Raw genomic sequence first — 23,429 nt, forward strand, 5'->3', positions numbered from 1 at the left:
TATAAACTAATACGACTTAAAAAAAATACATCCAGGGAAACCAGAATTAACAGAATTGTTCACGAGGATTGTTATTTCATTGCCTCCTCTTCAGGAGTTTCTTCTCCATTCAGGATCCAGAGCAAATTAAAAAAACAAAAAAAAACAAAATAAACAAAAACCGAAAACAAGGAGCTCCCTTTGTGACTCAGCAAGTTAAGGACCTGGCGTAGTCTTTGTGAGGATTAGGGTTCTATCCCTGGCCTTGGCTCAGCGGATTGGGGATCCAGCATTGCCACAAGCTGCATCAGAGGTCACAGATTCGGCTCAGATCCGACGTTGCTATGGCTGTGGTGTAAGCCCCAGCTGCAGCTCCGATTTGACCCTGAGCCCAGGAACTTCCATATGCTGCCTTTACAGCTGTAAAAGGGAAAAAAAAATTCTAAATCAAATTACATTATTGCCTTATTAAAAGCCTCCAACAATAAGAACGTTCTTCACTCACTCCTCACCCCAGTCTGTACGGCTGCCTGTGTTTGTACCGTTGTATACTTTCTAAACTCGGCTCACATCAAGTGGCTCATGCCTAAATAAACACCAGCTATACTGAGCTTTTGCTCTCCAAAAAACTCCACGTTTTTTCCAGCCTCAAGGCAAAAGCACCAAAGCATAGAGGTTAAGTATACAGATTCGGGCCCCATATTACCAGGCTTTCTATGTAGATACTGACAGTGGGATTCGGGGGTCACTTATTTAATTTCCTTGTATCTTATTTTCTCATCTGCAGAATGGGACTAATACCTGCATATACATCGCAGGATTGTTAGAGAATTAAATGAAATACTGACTGAAAAGTGCTCAGAAGAGCTTTTCATATAAATCTCTTCTTTTTGAAAGTTCCCTGGTGGCCAAGTGATTAAGGATCTGGCGTTGTTCCTGCTGTGGCGTGGGTTCAATCCCTGGCCCAGGATCATCTGCCTGCCAGGGGTGTGGTCAAAAAAAAAAAAGAAAAGAAAAGAAAAGGTTTTAGTAGAAGCTGTCTTTTCAAAATGTAGTATTTTCTCGCCTACCCCCAAGAATGCATCTTGTATTTCCAAAGGCCCCGTGTCAAGCTGTTGTATCAGTCATCCTAACACATGGTCTCAGACAGTGATTGCAAGGAGAGTCAAGGGCTTGATTTGTCCCTACTACATAGCACAGCTTGAAATCTTAAGATCCTTCGTATCCTGGGTTCGCATTCTCTGCTTTGCCACGTTGCCACAGACTGAGCATTTCACATTGAGGTCATCCAGCCCTTGATGCCAACTGACTTCCAGCCCTTGTTTGCAGCTGGCTTTCAAAGCCTTCTCCGGGCAGTCTACTGTGGTCATGTCCATCACTCAGATAAACAGCAGCAGTGCGTATGTTCTGTAAATAGCCACAAGTGAGACCTGAAATCAGCCTCTTTCATCTGAATCCAGGGGCAGCAAGCTGAGGGGTCTTTGGGCTGCTGGGCTGATTCTATAAGAACCCCTCTGGTTCGGAGCTGCAGGAGTCCCTCCCATTTATATTGGTGTTCCTCTTTTACCATTTTGGCTTCTTGCTCATACCTATTTTCTCTTAGTTCCAATCTCAGCGAATGGAATAGATTCTACAAAGTCAAGCAGGTAGGTCTAAATTTTTTAATGGGCATATATTTAGGTAGCAATCTCTAGCATTTCTTTGTAGTGGGCATTTGTTTCCTGTGTTCTGAGCTGGGTTGGCCCATCTTACCTCCCATCCTGGGAGCTACCAATATTTTCAGTAAACCCCTCTTCTGGGAAATTTAGCCAGAGTCCACTTCTTTTGTTTGCAGCCAAGAACCCTAAGTGATGTAACCTTTAAGACAGCATGAATGTATATGTATGACTGGGTCACTATGATATACAGCAGAAACTGACACAGTACTATAAATCAACTATATTCTAATAAATGAAAAAAGAGAAAAAATAATTCTTTGTCTTTTAGGTTGAGAAAATTTATCTTACTAGTTTTTCTTTAGAATTTGATTATAACCTTTATTTATCATGTCAAAACTGACATATTCAGACTTAACCACTTCCTTCTTTATGACATATATGGACATATGCACACACACATATGTACGTGAATGTATTTTATAACATATATGCATACAATCATGTGTCTGTTTGTATATATTCACAGTTCAAAAAGCAGTCCTTATTTCAAAATAAAAAACACACATAGAAAAAAAAGCGTGATATATTTTTATAATCTAAGGTAATAGCAATAAAAATATCTGGAGAAGTGTAGATAATGTGTATACTAAAAAATGTATACTTGAAAGAAAAATGTTAATGAAATACTATTGGGACAAAAGCAATTTACAAGAGTATGTACAGTATGGTCCCATTTTTGAAACGTAAATGTATGTATTTACATGTCAAAACAGACTAAATACCGACCAAATTATTCATAGGGTGATATATATATGACAACCAATGTGCCTGTGATACTTACTTAATTCTGTTAACATCACCATACTTTATTTTCTGCAATGAATACAGATTCCTTTTGCAATATTTTTTAAAAATGATAAATGTTATTTTAAGACATGCATGCTCAAGGATGAACTTAAAGAATAATTAAGGGTTAGTTGCTGATTGAAAACTACGTGGGCAATTAATGAAATGTTATTCCAAAGACCCGCCTTTGTAACGGTTCTTGAATCTTAATGATACCATTGGAGTTTCTCACCAATTGTTACCCAATACTCCCAAACCAAACATATACAAATAGGTCATGTTGTTAATCGTGACTCACAAAGATGAATCATGGAGTACAGCACACGCTACTAAAAGGCTATAGTTAAACATACTATCAAACTGCATACAAAATTACCCACGCTATTTTTAGAATCCAAGTATTTTTTTTTAAGTGATTACTACATTGGCTTGGTATTCAAGCAGCTATTTCTTCTTTCTATCTTTTAAAGCAATGCATTGTAACTGCCAGCATATAGGAGAAAGAAAAATATTAATAAAGAAAATTAACAAAATAGTAGTTAATTAGCTAGATTGCAATTTCACAGTAAAAATAGACACTTTCAGAAACTTTTAAAACTTGCTAGTTAGATTCAAACTTGATTCACATTTTAAAAGACTATGCCATTCCAAGGAATGATCATTTATTCCCCTCTCATTTCCTCTTATGCTAGTATTCTTTAGAAGCATCAGTCGGTTTTTTTCCTTTTCATTAATTATTCTACATTGTGTTGGCTTTGCTTTAAAAGGTTTAAGGCAAAATATTTAAGTGCTCTTGGAATTTATTCATCCTCCTTTAAGAGTGTTTGGAATCAAGTATCCACAATCATATCCACCTGTTAAATGTTGACCGATCATTAGAAATCCTACATCACTCAGCCGTACCACTTCTTAGGGTTTGCTCCAGAATCTCTTCCTCTACATCATTGGTTCTTAGCACATGGAGGTTTCCAGACTAGGAGTCGAATTGGAGTTGTAGCTGCTGGCCTACACCACAGCCACAGCAACATCAGATTTGAGCCGCGTCTGAGGCCTACCCCACTGCTCATGGCAATGCTGGATCCTTAACCCACTGAGTGAGGCCAGGGATCGAACGTGCAACCTCATGGTTCCTAGTCGGATTTCCACTGCACCACAATGGGAACTCCTTTCTTTTGCTTTTTGTTTTTTGGTTTTTTTCAGCTTTGAATTTCTTGATCTCAGGATCTTTTTACACTCTAACAATTATTTACGGCCCCCAAAAGCTTTTTGTTCATGTGGGTAAATATTTTTCAAAATTTACCATATTTGAAATGAAAATAGAAAATTTCAAAATGTTGATTTATTGATTTATAAATAACAATAACAAACTCATTATGCTACCATAAAAGGCATGTTTTATTTAAAAAAAAAAACCTGTTTTCTAAAATAAGTAGTGAGAAAATAGTGTCGTTTTACCTTTTTGCAGATCTATTTAGTATTTGGCTTAATAAATGAAAACTGGAATGTCCCATCTACTTCTGCATGCACTCTGTTGCAATATCACACTTCATTTAGTCTCTAGAAAAACTCTACTGCATACTTATGAGTAAATGAGGGCGAAAAAGGCAAATAACATCGTAGTGAAATTATGAAAATAGTTTTGACTTCATGGACCCTCTGAAAAGATCTTAGGGGGCCCAATCTCCTGGGCTCCCCAAACCACCAAAGACATAAATGAATTGATGTCAACTCATGGCTGTGCAGGAGCCAAATCAGATATCTAATTCATGGCACTGAATGTTTTCTGGGTCAAGGATTTCTTTTCTGGTGGTGGTTATTTACATTTTAAGCCACAGCAATGGATAAAGTTATCCTTGGAACTTTCATTAAGATGCAAAGGGTTTTAGCCCACCTCCCCAGTTTTTAGCTAAAATAAGAATCAGGGCGGGGAGTTACCTTCGTGACTCAGCAGTTAATGAACCCAACTAGGATCCCTGGGGATGCAGGTTCAATCCCTGGCCTTGCTCAATGGGTTAAGGATCCAGCGTTGCCATGATCTGTGGTGCAGGTTGCAGACATGGCTCGGATCCCGTGTTGCTGTGGCTGTGGCATAGGCCGGCAGCTGAAGCTCTTATTTGACCCCTAGCCTAAAAAGCAAAAATAGTAATAAAATAAAATAATATAAAATTAAAGTATGTCCCCAAAATACCTGAATGATCCCAGATATGCCTAAGGAAAGAAAGCCCTATCCTCTTCATAACAATCACAAAACCATTTCTGAGGCTACCTTCACTTTCTCGGTAGTCTTCAAAGGAGAATGCGGGTTAAGACTGAACTACTAACAGTTGGTTAGGCATCTTCTGTGTGCCATACACTGTGCTAACTACTTCACAGGCATTGTCTTATTTAACGCAAGGAGGATTCCTACATTCCTCTGTGAAGCATTACTATTTCATCAAAACACTTTCATGGCCATTCTTGAATGCAATAATTGTTCCAATGACCTATCATGATTAGATATCTAAACTAAAAGATTGAAATAAAAAAAATTGAGTACCAAAAGTATGGAAGAAGGCTTTTTGTCTATTTTCTAATCATAGATTACCTGATGCCCTCCCAAACCCTCTGGAAAATATACTGACTAATGCCAATGGTATGTTGACCACAACCAGTACACATGCACACTCTACTTAATGACAGGGATTACACCAACTGAGTTATATTTTAACAAGTATAAATTAAGTTTGTCTCCAAATTGTTAATTCCAGTTGGACTTCTTGTAATGATGTAATTTAATGGAATATTTCTATAAACTGATAAACATGTGGATTAAAAGAGTGGTTCATATGAAATCTCAGTTTAATGCATCTGGAAAGTTTTGATAAAGGCAAGTCCTTTAGAAATACTAGGTCAAATCAAATTTGGGGTATAACAACTTTTAAAGGAACAAGAGGAAAATGCAGAATGTTAGAAGGATTCTATTCTCAAATGTCTCTAAGAATGTCTTTAACATCTCATTCAAGAAATTGAAAATTGTAGATGATTCATGATGGGTGAATTTTATTCAAGGAGGATAAACTCGTACCTCAAACAAGAAACGCATATTCCAAGAAAAGAATTTTGCCTTACTTTAAAAGATTGGAAAAGTGGGTTCCATTTACTTTATAAATAAAGATACAATGTTTGTTATGTATGTAACTTTTAAAAAATGATTCTCTTTAGCCAACTTTTTGAGTCCTTCTCACACAATTATGACTTTTACATCCATGGAAATAAATTAAACATGTAACTTTAATTCAGAAGAGGGCTTATTCATAATACAATTGGAAAATAAAAAAGTTGACCCCAATTAAGTGCTGGAATTGCTTGTAGCAGTGTAAATTACAGTGTTGGGTAGAAATAATGTAAAAATTCAGAAAGCAAACACCATACTATGCTGGTCATCAGGAAGGCTTCATGGAGTGACATACAAGCTACATCTTCAGGAGTGATGAGGAGTAGCTCCCCTCTCTGTAATGTGTTACCAAATAAGAAGAATCTGGTCACATATTCATCTAGGGCCATTTCTTTATGGTTACAGCTCAGCTTCCCATATCCCAACCCCCGCCCTCTCCAAAATCTAGCAACAAACTGCATACTTTATGGTCACTGTTCATTTACTTAACCTTTAGCTTTCTCAAATTTCGACTTTGATGTTTCCTCTGTGAAAATTCCTCTTCCCTGTATCTTTAATAACTTTGACTTTGCCAATACCAGAAGACCCCATCTTCTTATAAATTTTTTAACATTTTTTTTTTGTCTTTTTGTCTTTTTAGGGCTGCACCCGCGGCATATGGAGGTTCCCAGGCTAGGGTTCTAATCGGAGTCATAATCCGCCAGCCTACGCCAGAGCCACAGCAACTCGAGATCTGAGGCGAGTCTGTGACCTACACCACAGCTCACAGCAACGCCGGATCCTTAACCCACTGAGCGAGGCCAGGGATCGAACCCGCAACCTCGTGGTTTCTAGTCGGATTTGTTAACCACTGAGCCACGACAGGAACTCCCAACATTTTTTATTTGTATTAAAGTACAGCTTGTTTATAATGTTGTGCCAATTTCTGCTGTACAGCAATGTGACTCAGTCACACATATACATATGTACATTCTTTTTTTTAATATTATTTTTCATCATGGTCTCTCTCAGGAGATTGGATATATTTCCCTGTGCTATACAGTAGGACTGTGTTGTTTATTCATTCTAAATGTAACAGTTTGCTCCTTTTAACCACAAACTCTCAGTCCATCCCTCTCCCTTCCTCCTCCCCCTTGGCAACTACAAGTCTGTTCTCCATGTTTGTGAGTCTATTTCTGTTTTGTAGGTAAGTTAATTTGTGCCATAATATAGATTCCACATATAAGGGATATCACATGGTAATTGTGTTTCTCTTTATGACTTACTTCACTTAGTATGAAAATCTCTAGTTGCATCCATATTGCCATAAAAGGCATTATTTCATTCCTTTGATGCCTGAGTAGTATTCCATTGTGTATATGTACCATAACTTTTTAATCCATTCATCAGTTGATGGACATTTAGGTTGCTGCCATGTCTTAACTGTTGTGAATATTGCTGCAATGATCATAGGGGTAGATATATCTTTTTGAATTATAGTTTTATCTGGATATATGCCCAGGAGTGGGATTGCTGGATCATATGGTAGTTTTATGTCTAGTTCTCTAAGGAACCTCCATTGTGTTTTTCATAGTGGTGGTACCAATTTACATTCCTACTAACAGTATAGGAGGGCTCCCTTTCATAAGGCTCCATCTTTATTCATTCTGCAACTTGGACATCCTTTTACTAACTTTTATGGCTTTTTTTACCCCCTGATTATCAAAAGATCTAAGTAGCAAAATGACTGCTCTAAACATTCTATGATGTAAGCATAAAGAAAATAGAAATCAAAACTTACTCTAGTATATTCTGTTTTTACAAACATATTCCCTGAATCTGTACCTCCTGAGCTTCTTGAGTTAAAAAAAAAAAAAGGCAGGTGTTAACCTATTCATGTTCTTCTCATGTCCCCAACCTCTCATGTTCTTCCCCTAGCTGTTCATAGAGCTGACTCTTTCCCTTCCTTCAAATGCCAGAGTAGTTATCTTCCAAGAGATGCTGTGTGCAACCCACCAGCCTGTTACCTGCTCCTCTACCCTAAGTCACAGCATTCTGATATCATGCATATTACCTTCTGAGCACTTATCAATAATGTCTAATTAATCATATTCATCTATTTACTTATTAAGTGTCTGATTTTCCTCTAGCATTTTTTAAATGCTATGAAAGCAGGAAGCATAACAGTTTTGTTCACAAATATTTATCTAGACCCTTGAGTAGTGCCTTTAATACAGCAGGTGTTCAGTAAACATTTTTGAAGGAATTAATAATCATGATTTTGCTACCAAAAGCGACTCACTTGTAATTCCTTAGTGAATTTTTCCTATGTCTGAGTATGTACAAAAAGATAGGATTATACTCTGTGTTGTCTATTTTGTTCACCTAAAATGTCTCATAAATGTCTTCCTATGCCAGACTCTGCAGGTCTTCATATTCATTTCAAGGCAGTGGAGGCTTCTGATACATGAATGCTAACCAATTCCTTATTTTTTGAGCATTTAGGATGATTTTTAACTAATTCAAATACCTTAAAGCTCTGCTTTTTGAATGTGAATGAAGTATGGTCTTTCTTCTTTTAAGATTACTCATTCATTACTTGTAGTAATTTTCTCTTTTTACTTTATGTCATATAAGAACTCCTGTGTTCTGTTACTTTATACTTCTAAAAAATTGTCATACATTCTACTTTTTAATTTTCTCATTTAATTTTACTGGAATACAACTGATTTACGATGTTGTATTAGTTTCTGGTGTACAGTGAAGTGAATCAGTTATACATATAAATATATCCAAGAAGACACCCAGATGGCCAAGAAACACATGAAAAGATGCTCAACATCACTAGTTATTAGAGAAATGCCAGTCAAAACTACAGTGAGTTATCACTTCGCTCCAGTCAGAATGGCCATCATCAAAAGTATGCAAACAATAAATGCTGGGGAGGGTAGAGAGAAAAGGGAACCCTCCTACACTATTGGTGGAAATGTAAATTGGCACAACCACAATATGGAGCATCCTTTAAAAACTAAACATATGTTCTATTTTAGCATAGCTCTTCTTTGTGTTATATCATATCGCATATTATTTCAATGTCAATATGGGAGGAAAATGGTCATTTTATTCTCTCAAACTACAAGACTTTTTGAACCGCAACATTTTCTACTCAAATAGCAACATTTTTGTTGGCCTTTATTCCTTAGGTCTCTCTTCACTCTGTATTCACCTTATTGTACTTTAACATTAAGATTTTTTATTTTCATAGAATATTCCCTCTTGTCTGACTTCTCACAAGTATGCTAAGGTGAGTACCAAATTTACAGTAATTGTTTCCCTCATTCTTTCGGTCACATTACTATATTTCAAAATACAGCTAACATTTTTAAATTTTGTGCTATGTTAATTGATCCATTAACATTTAAGTCAGTATCTCCAAGTCCCAAATGCATTTTGCATGAATTGTCTTAAATGTCTGATTGAACTCTTATATCTCTTTGCTCTAGACTCTTGTTTGTGCCTCCGTTCTCTACCTCATACCCACTTTTAGGTTTTCTTATGTTACTTCTACAATTAGAAGGAGTACTGGGGCTGCAAAATGTGGTCTCTAAACATCCAAAGGGCAAAAGCAACATTCCATGAGAGCCAAAGAAATCAATGTACCAAAAAAAGAATCATGACTTATTCACGAGATCCCAGAGGAAATTATTTACACTGCTATAAATGTGTTTCATAGGAAAATATAACAGTAGAAAGCAGGAAAAAAAAATCAAGATATAGATATTCTGCTATGAAGTTTCTCCAGTGGTTTAACAGGTAGGAAGATAGAGACAAGTCAGTGATATTTATCAATATCAAGAAATGTCACCATCCTCAAGAGGAGGGAGAATTCTGGCCAACACTGGAATGTAAAGTGCTATGGGTAAAATAGAGCCATGTGCATACTGCCCTGTTGAAAAGGGACTTGTTTAGAAAAATTTGAGTTCCATCATCTACCCAAGATTGATGGGAAATTCTCCTGGTGTGAATCATAAAGATGGTAAATTCTGCACCATACAAAAGGTGAAGCCAGAACCACTCATTTCACAGAAACTCTGTATACCAGAAAATGCTCTAAGGAGAAATAATGCCATTTGCAGCAATGGGGATGGACCTAGAGATTGTCACACTAAGTGAAGTAAGTCAGATAGAGAAAGACAAATGTCTTATGATATCACTTATATCTGGAATCTAATAAAAATGATACAAAAGGATTTGTTTATAGGACAGAAACAGACACAGATTTCAAAATTGGTCTTGTGGTTGCCAAAGGGGAAGCAGTGGGGAGGAGGGATGGATGCGGAGGAAGGGATTGGCATATGCACATTAATGTATGTAAAATAGGTAACAAACAGGGACCTACTGAATAGTACAGGGAAATCTATTCAATATTCTGTAATAATATTTATGGGAAAAAAGAATGGGTATGCGTATAACTGACTCACTTTGCTGTACACCTGAAACTGAGGCACAGGTGGAAATAACTTTGCCAAGATCCTTCAGTTAGTAAGAGAAGAGGGAGACCCGGAATTCAGGGTTGACTCCCCAAACCTACACACTTTCCATATTCTTCGGCCTCATCCTGAAGAATGAGATTTTTACAACACACAGCTAGGTATTCATTCACCCATTGACAAGCGAATGTAGGATTAATTCATTTTGCACTCGTTGAACTAATTCAAAACAGTTAAACACAATCTAACTAAACTTGCAAGGGAAATATGAAATTTCTAAAAAGAGTGCTTTCTACCTTTGAAAGCATAGGATATTGACAACAATCTGTTATTAGCTGCCATTTAAGCTTTGCCATTTTTCTGTCTGAAACATTTACAGGTAACACAAAAGTTCAAACCAAATTTTATTGGAAAAAGGCAAAACCTTCGTGTATGTTTTCCCTTCCAACTGACCCTTCGCAGATATTTTTATTCTTTTTTTTATTTTTTGTCTTTTTAGGGCCATGCTCACAGCACATGGAGGTTTCCAGTATAAGGGTTGAATCAGAGCTACAGCTGCTGGCCTGTGCCACAGCCACAGCAACATCAGATCCAAGCCACGTTTGTGACCTACACCACAGCCCATGGCAACGCCAGATCCTTAACCCACTGATCAAGGCCAGGGATCAAACCTGTGACCTCATGGATACAAGTCAGATTTGTTTGCACTGAGCCACAATGGGAACACCCGTTACAGATTTTTTTAATGAGTTTTCTCTTCTATCATATCAAAATTAATTGCTTTCTTCAGCATGTTTGCGCTTGTGTGTACCCAAGTGAAAGTAGGTGGAATTCGTGCTCATAGTACTTATAGACATAGGCCCTCATTGGGAGCTAGTTTCATGTTAAAAGTGCTAATCCATATCCTGCCCTGTAGAACTGCCTCTTTTTCGCAATAGGAAAAACTTAATTAACTAGTCAAATTATTTTACCATCCACTGGAAATGCTCTAATCAAATCTCTCCCCCAGCGATGACAAGAGCCAAAGCCAATTCTAGTCCTCTGAAATGGTAGCCACAATAACTTGCTGTAAAAATGGTTACACAAAGTTTGCTCTTATGAGATAATGCAAAAGAAAAAAATCATTCAAATTAAGCCAACAAAAATTTCCCATCACTGGAATTCCCAACGTGGCTCAGTGGAAACGAATCCAACTAGGAACCAAGAGGTGGTGGGTTTGATCCCTGGCCTCGCTCAGCAGGTTAAGTATCCGGAAGGAATTGCTGTAGCTGTGGTGCAGGCCGGCGTCTGTAGCTCTGATTGGATCCCTGGCCTGGGAACCTCCATATGCCGCCAGTGCGGCTCTAAAAAAAAAAAAAAAATTCCCATCACAACCATTCACAGAAACATCTATGACAAATGTCTTCACTCTATTTAAATTTGCAAAATTCCCTTCTCTAGATAGAACAGCTATACTATACCTAGATAAACATTGAACTGACATTACAAGAGTAAACTATTTAAAGATTAAATAACAGCCATACTCAGACATAGTAAAGGTGACACTTTTTTAAAAAATATCAATTCCTTAGTGTTTTTTATTCTACCCAGATAAAAACCAGGATTATATTTTTATATTTTATATTTATTCAAAGAATAGTTCATGTGTTTAAGTAAAGGATCACAGGAAGGGAGAAATACAATAGAATATAAGAAATAGTTGTCAAAATAGTCATTTCGTCTTTCTCCTGAGCAAAGTTAATAGTGAAAACATACAATTTTATTTGCAGATATTCAATTATATAGTAGTCAAACTTTGGCTGATGTCAACATTGTACAGTGACTCTTGGCATTAGAGACCATCATTCAGTAGTTCTTGCTGTGACACAGTGGAAATGAACCCAACTAGTATCCATGAGGATGCAGGTTTGATCCCTGGCATCCCTCAGGGGGTCAAGGATCAGCATTGCTATGAGCTGTGCTATACGTTGCAGAGGCAACTCAGATCCTGCATTGCTGTGGCTGTGGCATAGGCCAGCAGCTGCAGTTCAGATTCAACCCCGAGCCTGGGAACTTCCATATGCCACAGGTGAGGCCCTAAAAAGAAAAAGAAAGAAAGAAAAGAAACCATCATTCAATTCTACAAACTGCTATGCGTTTGTAGGCACAGCAAAGCAGAGCAAGAAGAGGTACCAAAACATTCTACCCACTATCAAGGTGTATACTGAAACGATTCTTAACACATGTGCACCAAAAATTATTAAACATATAAGAAAGGCACAAAGAAAAATGCCATGAAAAAAATGAAGTGTTTGTTTCAGATGAGGAAAATCAATAAAATCATAATGAAAGACTGTTTGAGCCTCTGCTGAGAGTGTAGGTAGTTTTAAAGGGTGGAGAGAAGGACAGAGCAATGTGAGAAGTGCAAACAGGAAAGGAAAAGATAGGTTACTAAGCCTTGGGTTCTAAAAGGGACAGACTTGGGGAGACTGGCTGCAAACACAGTAAGCTTACTCTGGAGGCGTAAGAAGCTTGGAAGGTTCTCATTTCTCTGTGAAACCCTTGAGCAAGAGGGACATCTTTTGATTTGTTCTCAAAGAGGTCACTGCATAAAGGTCAAGTTAAATGATTTGGAGAGAGGACAGACTGTCCAGAAAGACTCTTGCAGGGGAGAGGTCCAAAGTCTAAAAGACTTAAAGGTGGTGAGCAAACGTAAGCCACTTAATCTTCCCATATTTCAGTTTTTCAATTTATTGAATACACCAAATACATATATTTCTTGCAGCTATATCCTCAATTGAAACATTAATAATAAAAAGTCTGTTAAACACCTCACCAAAGAAGATAAACATATGAAAATATGCTCCATATCATACATCATCCGGAAAATGCAAATTAAAACAACGAGACACCACTACACACCTATTAGAATGCCCCAAATCTGAAACACTGACAACGCCAAATCCTGATGACTATGTGGACCAAATGGAACCCTCATTCATTCCTGCTGAGAATGCAAGATGGTACCACCACTTTAGAATACATTTTGGGGGTTTCTGGCAAAATACAACATACACTTACCATAGTATTCGGTAATCTAGCTCCTTGATATTCACCCAAAAGTGTTGAAACCTTATACCCATGCAAAAAATCTGTACACAGATATTTAGAGCTGCTTTATACATAATTGCCCAAACTTGGAAGCAACCAAAGAGTCCTTTAGTAGGTGAATAGATAAGTAAACTGTGGTACATTCAGAAAAGGGAATGTACCACATTTTCCCTTTATTCACTGCTAAAAAAAAAAAAAAAAAAAAAAAAAAGAAGCATTCCCATTGTGGCTCACTGGTAACAAACCTGCCTAGTATCCACGAGGATGTGGGTTAAATCTCTGGCTCCCCTTAGTGGGTTAAGGATCTGGCATTGCCATGAGCTGTGGTATAGGTCACAGATACGGCTTGGATCATGTGTTGCTGTGGCTGTGATGTAGGCTGGCAGCTGTAGCTCTGATTTGACCCCTAGCCTGGAAACTTCCGTATGTGGCAAGTGGGGCTGTGAAAAGTCAAAAAAAAAAAAAAAAGGCCATAAAAAGTCAGAAAGGAAATCTAAATGCATATTCTTGAATGAAAGAAGTCTGTATGACATTTTAGAAAAGGCAAAACTTGGAGTTCCTGCTGTGGCATAGTGGGTTAAGAATCTGACTGCAGTTGTTTGCCTAAGGAGGCAAGGATTCATTCCCCAGCCTGGCATAGTGGGTTAAAGATCTGGTTTTGCTGCAGTTGTGGCATAGGTCACTGCTGCAGCTTAGATTCAGTCTGTGGCCTTGGAATTTCCACATGCCATGGGTGTAGCTAAAAAAAAAAAAATTGAAGAAAAGGCAAAACTATGGAGAGAGTATAAATCAGTGGTTGCCTGGGGCTATTAGGGAAGGAAAGATGAGTAGGCAGAACATATAGGTTTTTTAAGGTGGTAAAATACTCAGTGTGATCCTGTAATAGTGGAAACATGTCATTATAAATTTCAATGTCATTATGAACATGTCATTATAAATTTTGCCAAATCCACAGAATGTTCAACACCAAGAGTGAACCATAATGTAAACTATAAACTATGGGTGACCATGATGTGACAATGTAGGTTCATGAATCATATCCAGGATCCCACTTTGGTGGAGGATGTTGATAATGGGGGAGGCTGGGCATGTGTGAGGGCAGGATGTATACTGAAAATCTGTAACTTCTGCTCAATTTTGCTGTGAATCTGACACTGCTCTAAAAAATAAATTATTTTTAAGACTGTTAGCTAAATTCAGGGATTTAAAACAATGCATACCAAATCCAGATGCATGTAGAAAAGTTAACAAACTGCTTAGAAATTTTGTTTGGGCAATCTACATAGATTTTGTAACATTAATGCGATCACTGTCAAATTACCCATGACAATTTTCACAGAACTAGAACAAACAATCCGAAAATTTATATGGAACCATAAAAGACCCAGAATTGCCAAAGCAATCCTGAGGAACAAAAAAAAACAAGCAGGAGGCATTACTCTCTCAGACTTCAGAAAATATTACAAAGCTACAGTAATCAAGACAGTATGGTAATGGTACAAAAACAGACATATGGAAAAATGGAACAGAATAGAGAATCCAGAAATAAACCCAGACACCTATGGTCAATCAATCTTCTACAAAGGAGGCAAGACTATAAAATGGGAAAAAGACAGTCTCTTCAGCAAGTGGTGCTGGAATAACTGGACAGCAGCATGTAAATCAATGAAACTAGAACACACCCTAACACCATTCAAAAAAAAAAAATAAACTCAAAATTGCTTAAAGACTTAAAAGTAGGACCAGACACCATAAAAATAGAAGAGAATAAAACATTCTCTGACATCAACTGTACAGATGTTTTCTTAGGTCAGACTCCCAAGGCAACAGAAATAAAAGCAAAAATAAACCAATGGGACCTAATCAAACTTACAAGCTTTTGCAAAGCTAAGGAAACCTTGGGGAAAAAAAAAGATAACCTACAGAATGGGAGAAAATAGTTTCAAATGATGCAACTGACAAGAGCTTAATCTCTAAAATATACTAACAACTTATATAACTCAACAGCAAATAACCAACAACCCAATCGAAAAATGGGCAGAAGACCTAAATAGGCATTTCTCTAAAGAAGATATACAGATGGCCAACAGGCTCATGAAAAAAAATGCTCATCACTAATTATTAGAGAAATTCAAATCAGAACTACAATGAGATACCACCTCACACCAGTCAGAATGGCCATCATTAACAAGTCAACAAATAACAAAGGCTGGAGAGGGTATGAGGAAAAGAGAACCCTCCTACACTGTTGGTAGGTATGTAAATTGGTACAATCACTACGGAAACCAGTATGGAAATACCTCAGAAATCTAAATATAAAACTACCATATGACCCAGCAATCCCACTCCTGGGCATACATCCAGACAAAATTTTCATTGAAAAAGATACATGCACAACTATGATCACTGAAACAATTTTCACAGTAGCCAAGACATGGAAATAACCTAAATGTCCATCGATGGATGGATGGATTAGGAGGAAGTGGTACATATATACAATGGAATACCACTCAGCCATAAAAAAGGACAAAATAATGCCATTGCAGCAACATGGATGGAAGTAGAGACTCTCATACTAAGTGAAGTAAATCAGAAAGAGAAAGACAAATACCATATGATATCACTTATATCTGGAATCTAATATATGGCACAAATGAACCTATTTACAGAAAAGAAACAAACGCATGTGGTTGCCAAGGGGAAGAGGAAGGGAGTGGGATGGACTGGGGGTTTGGTGTTAGTAGATGTAAACTCCTGCATTTTAAGAGGATAAGCAATGAAATCCAGCTGTATAGCACAGGGAACTATATCTAGTCGCTTATGATGGAACATGATGGAGGATAATGTGAGAAAAAGAATGTAGATATATGTGTATGGTTGGGTCATACAGTAGACATTGACAGAACATTGTAAATCAAGTATAATAGAAAAAATAAAAATCTTTAAAAAAAATTTTTTCTACAGTGTTCTTGTTGTGGCTTAGCAGTAACAAACCCAACTATTATCCATGAGGATGCAGGTTTGACCCCTGGCCTTGCTCAGTGAGTTAAGGATCCAATATTGCCATGAGCTGTGGTGTAGGTTGGAAACGCAGCTTAGATCTGCATTGCTGTGGCTGTGGCATAGGTCAGTGGTTGCAGCTCTGATTTGACCCCTAGCCTGGGTATTTCCATATGCTGCAGGCACCAGTTGTAAAAAGACAAAAAAAAAAAAAAAAAAAAAATTCTACAACAATGCTAAACTCATTTTGAATGTAAATTGCAGGTCATTTTTTAAGCTAAGTATTCAACATACTTAACTTCTCTAGAGTCAATGTTTAGTATTCATCTTATTACAGTAAAAATTATTCCTATTTAGTAAGAGCTTTGGAAAATCTAGGGCTATTCAATCCGCACACGATTTCTCATAACATTGGTGTTGCTACATTGAACACGTACGTAGGTGGAGTTTTTATTTTTAGAGATAATTAATCTGTGTATATGGATTTCTTTCTTCATAAGGTTATTGTGGGATGTCACTATGTTTGGTATGATTTAAAGTATAAATATTAAGGTAAGAGTTCCCGTCGTGGCACAGTGGTTAATGAATCCGAGTAGGAACCATGAGGTTTCGGGTTCGATTCCTGCCCTTGCTCAGTGGGTTAACGATCCGGCGTTGCCGTGAGCTGTGGTATAGGTCGCAGACGCGGCTTGGATCCACCGTTGCTGTGGCTCTGGCGTAGGCCGGCGGCTACAGCTCCGATTAGACCCCTAGCCTGGGAACCTCCATATGCCGCAGGAGCAGCCCAAGAAATGGCAAAAAAAAAAAATGCTACTAATGAAAAAAAAAAATTAAGGTAAAGTGTGGCTTTTGAAGTGAAAGCCCACTATTCATTTATGAATTAACAGTTGTAAAATATGTAACTATAAATTAATGCAAAATTGCTGGTCACTTACCATGAGTACAAATATTATGGGGGAAGTGGAAATGCTTTGCAAAGTAGCTTATAATGAATTTGAGTTTCCATTTGCTAGTGATTTTTCAGAACTCAACTAGGAATAATTCTCTCTCTTCTTCACTCCACCTTTTCATAGCCAGAGTAAAAACTCTACAATGGCAGTGACTATTTTTAATGTAAAAATTTCACAATATGTGTGAAGAAACTTTACTGAGACAGTAAAGGACTTGGGTGAATATATATTACCATATATCAGGATTGGGAGGCTCGAAATTGAAAATATATCAATTCTCTACAAAATGATATATGATTATATAACACAATGCCAAATAAAATCCTAAGAAACTTTTGGAGCAGAAGCACCTTGAAAAAAATTCCTGATTTGTTTAGAAGAATAAACATGAAAATTGAATATCCGGAAATATTCTGAACAGGAAGAGAAATGAGGTGGAACTTACATTATACATTATAATATATTTTACAGTGGCAAAAGTTAAAAAGTCTTGACAAAGGAGCAGGAATAGACATATAAATCAATGAAGCAGAACATATAAGTGATGAATGATGATAAAGGGAGATCTTTGAATCAGTGGGGAAATGATAAATATTCAGTAAGTGTTGTGAAAACTGGAGAAAAATCTACACTTAAAGAAGAAAGGAAAACTATAACTTGAATTCATAACTTCATCCAGAATAAAATCCAGATAAATTAAAGCTATGAATACTAAAAATGTAACTGTGGAAGTTCCCATTATGGATCAGTGGGTTATGAAACCAGCTAGTCATGAGGATTTGGGTTAGATCCCTGGCCTCACTCAAGAGGTTAAACATCTGGCGTTGCCATGAGCTGTGGTGTAGGTCGCAGTTGTGGCTCGGATCCTGCAGTGTTGCTGTGGCTGTGGCTGTGACATAGGCTGGCAGCACAGTTCCGATTCAAACTCTAGCCTCTCAACTTCCATGTGCTGTAGGTGTGGCCCTAAAAAGGAAAAAAAAAAAATTTAATTTTTAAAATTGAATCGTAAACAGGAAAGAAAGAAATTCAGGGGGATATTTGTACAATTAAGTAGGGGGAGAATTTCTAAACATGATATAACCAGGAAAAGATAAAAAAAAAAAAAACCTGACTGCATAAAGCTGTTTAACACCACACAGCAAAAATGCCAAAAACAAGGTTAAATGACTAATTTGGAAGGAAATCATAAGATGTAAGGCAAAGATATTATGGTAAAAGTGAGATATTATTTTCACATCTGTTAGTGAGGATCTGGGAGAAAACAGGACACACTGAAGTAGGGTGAGTGAGGAGAGTTTAGTGTCACCAGTTTTTCACACAAGGGTAGGAAGTGCTGGGGGAGACCAACAACGGTCAGTGAAGACCCATTCCAGTGGCAGCCCAGGAGGGAGCCACCTCCAACCCTAGGTCAAGGGCAAGGGAAGAGCAGCTCCTGGAGGCCACCAGACAGGTGCCAGGGCCTTGGTAGAAGGATGCAGCCCATCCACCTTTGGCCTGGCAGAAAGTCCAGGCCTTGACCTCACGCTACTCCGTCTCTCCAGAGGATGAGGGAGCCAGAAGGCAAGGAGCCTGCTGATGCAGAGGGAAGGGTGGAGAAGGGTGGAGGGCAAGCCAGGAGGTGGAAATGGAAAACTTGTCTCTGGCAAATGGGAAAAGAATGATTAATACTGGTCCTGGAGAGGGTGTGAAGAACTGGGGAGTCAAGTACATGTTTGTGGTTGTGTAAGTATTTCCACCCTTCTGGAGGTCAAGTGGGCAATATGAAATGTGCAGAGCCTATCACCCAGAAATTCTATTTCAAAGGATCTACCCTTCAGAAACAGACAAAGCAACAATGCGGGTATGTTGGTGTGCATGTGTCTGTGTGTACATACACAAATGCATATGAATATGTATCACAGCACTCTTTATCATAACCAAGATTTTATAGCAATCTAAGTAACCATCAATAGGGAATGGGTTAACCATATTATTGTATTCATAAAATGGCATAGTATAGTGACATTTAAATTGATCATATAGGCTTTTTTTTTATTCTGCTTTATTTTTTTATTATGATTGATTTTCAATGTTCTGTCAATTTCTGTTTGTGACCCAGTCATACATGTACATACATTATTTTTCTCATATTATCCTCCATCATGTTCCATTACAAGTGATTAGATAGGAGGTCCCATCGCGGCTCAGTGGTTAACAAATCCAACTAGGAACCATGAGTTTGCAGGTTCGGTCCCTGGCTGCACTCAGTGGGTTAAGGACCCGGTGTTGCTGTGAGCTGTGGTGTAGGTCACAGACATGGCTCAGATCTGGTGTTGCTGTGGCTCTGGTGTAGGCTGGCAGCTGTAGCTCCAATTAGACCCCTAGTCTAGGAACCTCCATATGCGTGGGCATGGCCCTAGGAAAAAAAAAAAAAGTGATCTCATTTCCCATTCATTCCAAATGAAAGAGTTTTCATCTACTAACCCCAGATCCACAATCCATCCCACTCCCTCCCACCCCCAGGCAAACACAAGTCTGTGCTACACGTCCATGATCTTTTGTTTTGTAGATAGATCATTTGTGCCGTATTTTAGACTCCACATATAAGTGATATCATATGTTATCTGTCTTTCTCTTTCTGAATTACTTGACTCAGTATGAGAGTCTCTAGTTCCAGCCATGTTGCTACAAGAGGCATTATTTTATCCTCGTATGTCTTCTTTGGTGAAATGTCTATTTAGGTCTTCTGCCAATTTTTTTTTTTCTTTTGTCTTTTTTTTTGAGGGCCACACCTGCGACACATGGAGGTTCCCAGGCTAGGGGTCTAATCAGAGCTGTAGCTGCCAGCCTACGCCAGAGCCACAGCAACATGGCATCCAAGCTGCATCTGCATCCTGCACCACAGCTCAAGGCAACACCAGATCCTTAACCCAATGAGTGAGGCCAGGGATTGAATCCGAAACCTCATGATTCCTAGTCAGATTTGTTTCCCCTGTACCAGGATGGGAACTCCTTCTGCCCATTTTTCAATTGGGTTGTTTGTTTTTTTGTTGTTGAGTTGTATGAGTTATTTGTATATTTTGGAGATTAAACCTTTGTTAGTTGAGTCATTTACAAAAATTTTCTCCCATTCTGTGGGTTGTCTTTTCATTTTTTTAATGGTTTCCTTTGCTGTGCAGAAGCTTTCGAGTTTAATTAGGTCCCTTTGGTTCATTTGTGTCTTTATTGTCTTTATTCTAGGAGGTGGATCAAACAAGATGTTACTGTGATTTATGTCAAAGAGCTTTTGCCTATGTTTTCCTCTAGGAGTTTTATAGTGTCCTTACATTTAGGTCTTTAATCCATTTTGAGTTTAATTTGTGAGTGGTGTTAGACAATGTTCTAATTTCATTCTCTTACATGCAGTTGTCCAGTTTTCCCGGCACTATTTATTGAAGAGGCTATCTTTCCTCCACTGGATGTTCTTGCCTCCTTTGTCATAGATTAATTAACCATCAGTGTTTGGGTTTATTTCTGGGCCTTCTGCCTTGTTCCATTGATCTATGTTTCTGGTTTTGTGACAGTACCACACTGTTTTGATGACTGTAGCTTTGTAGTAAAGTCTGAAGTCAGGGAGACTGATTCCTCCAATTTCGTTTTTTCTTTGCTTTGGCTATTCAACGTTGTTTCTGTTTCCAAACAAATTTTAGAATATTTTTTTCTAGTTCTGTAAGAATGCTATTGGTAATTTGATAGGGATTGCACTGAATCTGCACATTGCCTAGGTTGTATTGTCATTTTGACTATATTGATTCTTCCAGTCCAAGAACAAGGTATATTTTTCTATTTGTGTCTTCTTTGATTTATTTTATCAGTGTCTTAATAGTTTTCATAGTACAGATCTTTTGTCTCTTTAAGAAGGTTTATTCCTAGGTATTTTATTCTTTTTGATGTGATGGTAAATGGGATTATTTCCCTAATTTCTTTTTCTGATCTTTCATTTTAGTATATAGAAATGCAACTGATTTCTGTGTATTAATTTTGTATCCAGTGACTCTACCAAATTCATTGATGAGCTCTATTAGTTTTCTGGTAGTATCTTTAGGTTTTCTAGGTATAGAGTCATGTCATCTGCAAACAGTGGTCGTTTTACTTCTTTTCCAATTCAGATTCCTTTTATTTCTTTTTCTTCTCTAATTTCCATGGTTAGGACTTCCAAGACTATGTTGAATTACATTGGTGAAAGATGTTCACTTGTTCCTGATCTTAGTAGAAATGCTTTCAGTTTTTCACCATTGAGAATGATGTTAGCTGTGGATTGTCATAAATGGCTTTTATAATATTAAGGTAGTTACCCTCTCTGCCCACTCTCTGGAAAGTATTTGTCAGAAATGCGTGTTGAATTTTGTCAAAAGCTTTTTCTATATCTATTGAGATGATCATATGGTTTTGATTTTCCAGTTTGTCGGTGTGGTGTGTCACATGGATAGATTTGTGGGTATTGAAGAATCTTTGCATCCCTGGGATAAATCCTACTTGATCATGGTGTATGATCTTTTTAACGAATATTTGCATGATATTTATAATATTTTGTTGAGGATTTTTGCATCTATGTTCATCATTGTTATTGGCTTGCAATTTTCTTCTTTTTTTTGTAGTATATTTTTGGGGTCTGGTTTTGGTATCGGGTTAATTGTGGCTTCACAGAATGAGTTGGGAATGTTTATTCCTCTGAAATTTTCTGGAAAAGTTTCAGAAGAGGTGTTAACTATTCTCTGGATGTTTCTTTTTTAATTTCAGCTTTATTGAAATATAATGGGCTTATATTTCCTAATAAGGAAAGGTGGTTATAATTAATTATTAAATGACAAAATTAACACAGAATAATAAACATGTATTTACAGAAAACAAACCAAAGGAATATATATCAGGAGGAAAGTGGTAAAATAACGTCTGATTTTTGTTTAGTATTTTTATTTCTGGTTACGTGTGTTTTATAATTTTTCAAGCAATAAATGCAAAGTGTTTACTATTTAGGTTTTTTTAAACCAAAAAAAAAAAAAAAGAGAGAGAAATTTGAGTGTTAGACTAACTCTAACATCAGATAGTTTTGGCTCTTTTCAAGTTAATCCCTCACTGTTTGTTTGTTTGTTTTTTATTTTATTGGAGTACAGTTGACTTATAATCTAAGTTTCAGGAGTTTCTTTCAAAAGAAAAATATGTATTATTTATCAACAAGAACAAAACTAGATCGAGGTCTGCATCAGGGTAAATGAAGGCCTTGTGACAAAAAGCCAGGGGAATGGAAAACTATAAATATTTATGAGGGAACTGTACCTGGTGAGGGTAGGAGATTTTTTTAATGACATAAAAAAGTACTTTGTAGAGGTGCTCCAGCCACAAAAGTGACAGGATCACCATTCATCAAAATCATCTTTTTCTCCAACTTCTAAAATACAGTGCCAGCTTCACAGCATGAAACCCATTATTAACTGCAGTCCTAATTTTACATCAATATCAAAATAAGACTAAGAAAATTTGCGTCAAGCAGCACACCACACACAGCACTACTTAATCTTATAAATAAACTGAGGCTTCTTAAAATCCTTCAATAACAATTAGATTAACTAGTTGTTCTTAGCTGTTAGAGGAAGGAAATTTATTCATAGAGATAATCAGGGAATTATTCCACGAAATAAAATTATGTCCCATTATTCTGGGAGCTGCATTAAAAAACACAATTTCTGGCTTCACGCTAAAAATGAAAAATCGACCAAATACATTTCTCTCGCCTTCCTCCTAATAACTCACTAATGATAGTGAAAAAAAAATAAACACCTACCATAAGAAAGAAAACATGAAGGAATACACTGGCAGGCAGATTTCAAGATTCTAAGAGATGGCAGAGGCACAGCACGATGTATACATGAAAACAAGGGTGTAAAGTTGCCTGACTTCTTGACAGAGCCCCAGAGGGGCCTCAGATTAGAAATTAATCACATCAAGGAGTTCCCATCATGGCACAGCAGAAACGAATCTGACTAGGAGCCATGAGGTTGCAGGTTCGATCCCTGGCCTCGCTCAATGGTTTAAGGACCCGGCATTGCCGTGAGCTGTGGTGTAGGTCACAGTCATGGCTCGGACACCGCATTGCTGTGGCTGTGGTGTAGGCCGACAGCTACAGCTCCAATTAGACCCCTAGCCTGGGAACCTCCATATGCCGTGAGTGCAGCCCTAAAAATGCAAAAAAAGAAAAAAGAAGAAAGAAAAGAAAAAGAAAGAAAGAAATTAGTCACATCAAAAATGAGAGTAAGACATAAAACTG

General features: G+C 37.4%; 1 long non-coding RNA gene across 1 annotated transcript in view; it reads left to right on the forward strand.

The window, feature by feature from the left end:
* The window catches only part of LOC106505551, a 62,417-nt gene continuing 39,968 nt past the window's right edge, over positions 981-23,429 (forward strand). The window contains exons 1-2 of the long non-coding RNA XR_001300078.2: positions 981-1,625; positions 8,882-8,920. This is a non-coding gene — a long non-coding RNA (uncharacterized LOC106505551). The remainder of the gene's footprint in view (positions 1,626-8,881; positions 8,921-23,429) is intronic.

The sequence above is a fragment of the Sus scrofa genome, chromosome 13 (assembly GCF_000003025.6).
Source record: "Sus scrofa isolate TJ Tabasco breed Duroc chromosome 13, Sscrofa11.1, whole genome shotgun sequence".
Taxonomy (NCBI): Eukaryota; Metazoa; Chordata; class Mammalia; order Artiodactyla; family Suidae; genus Sus; species Sus scrofa.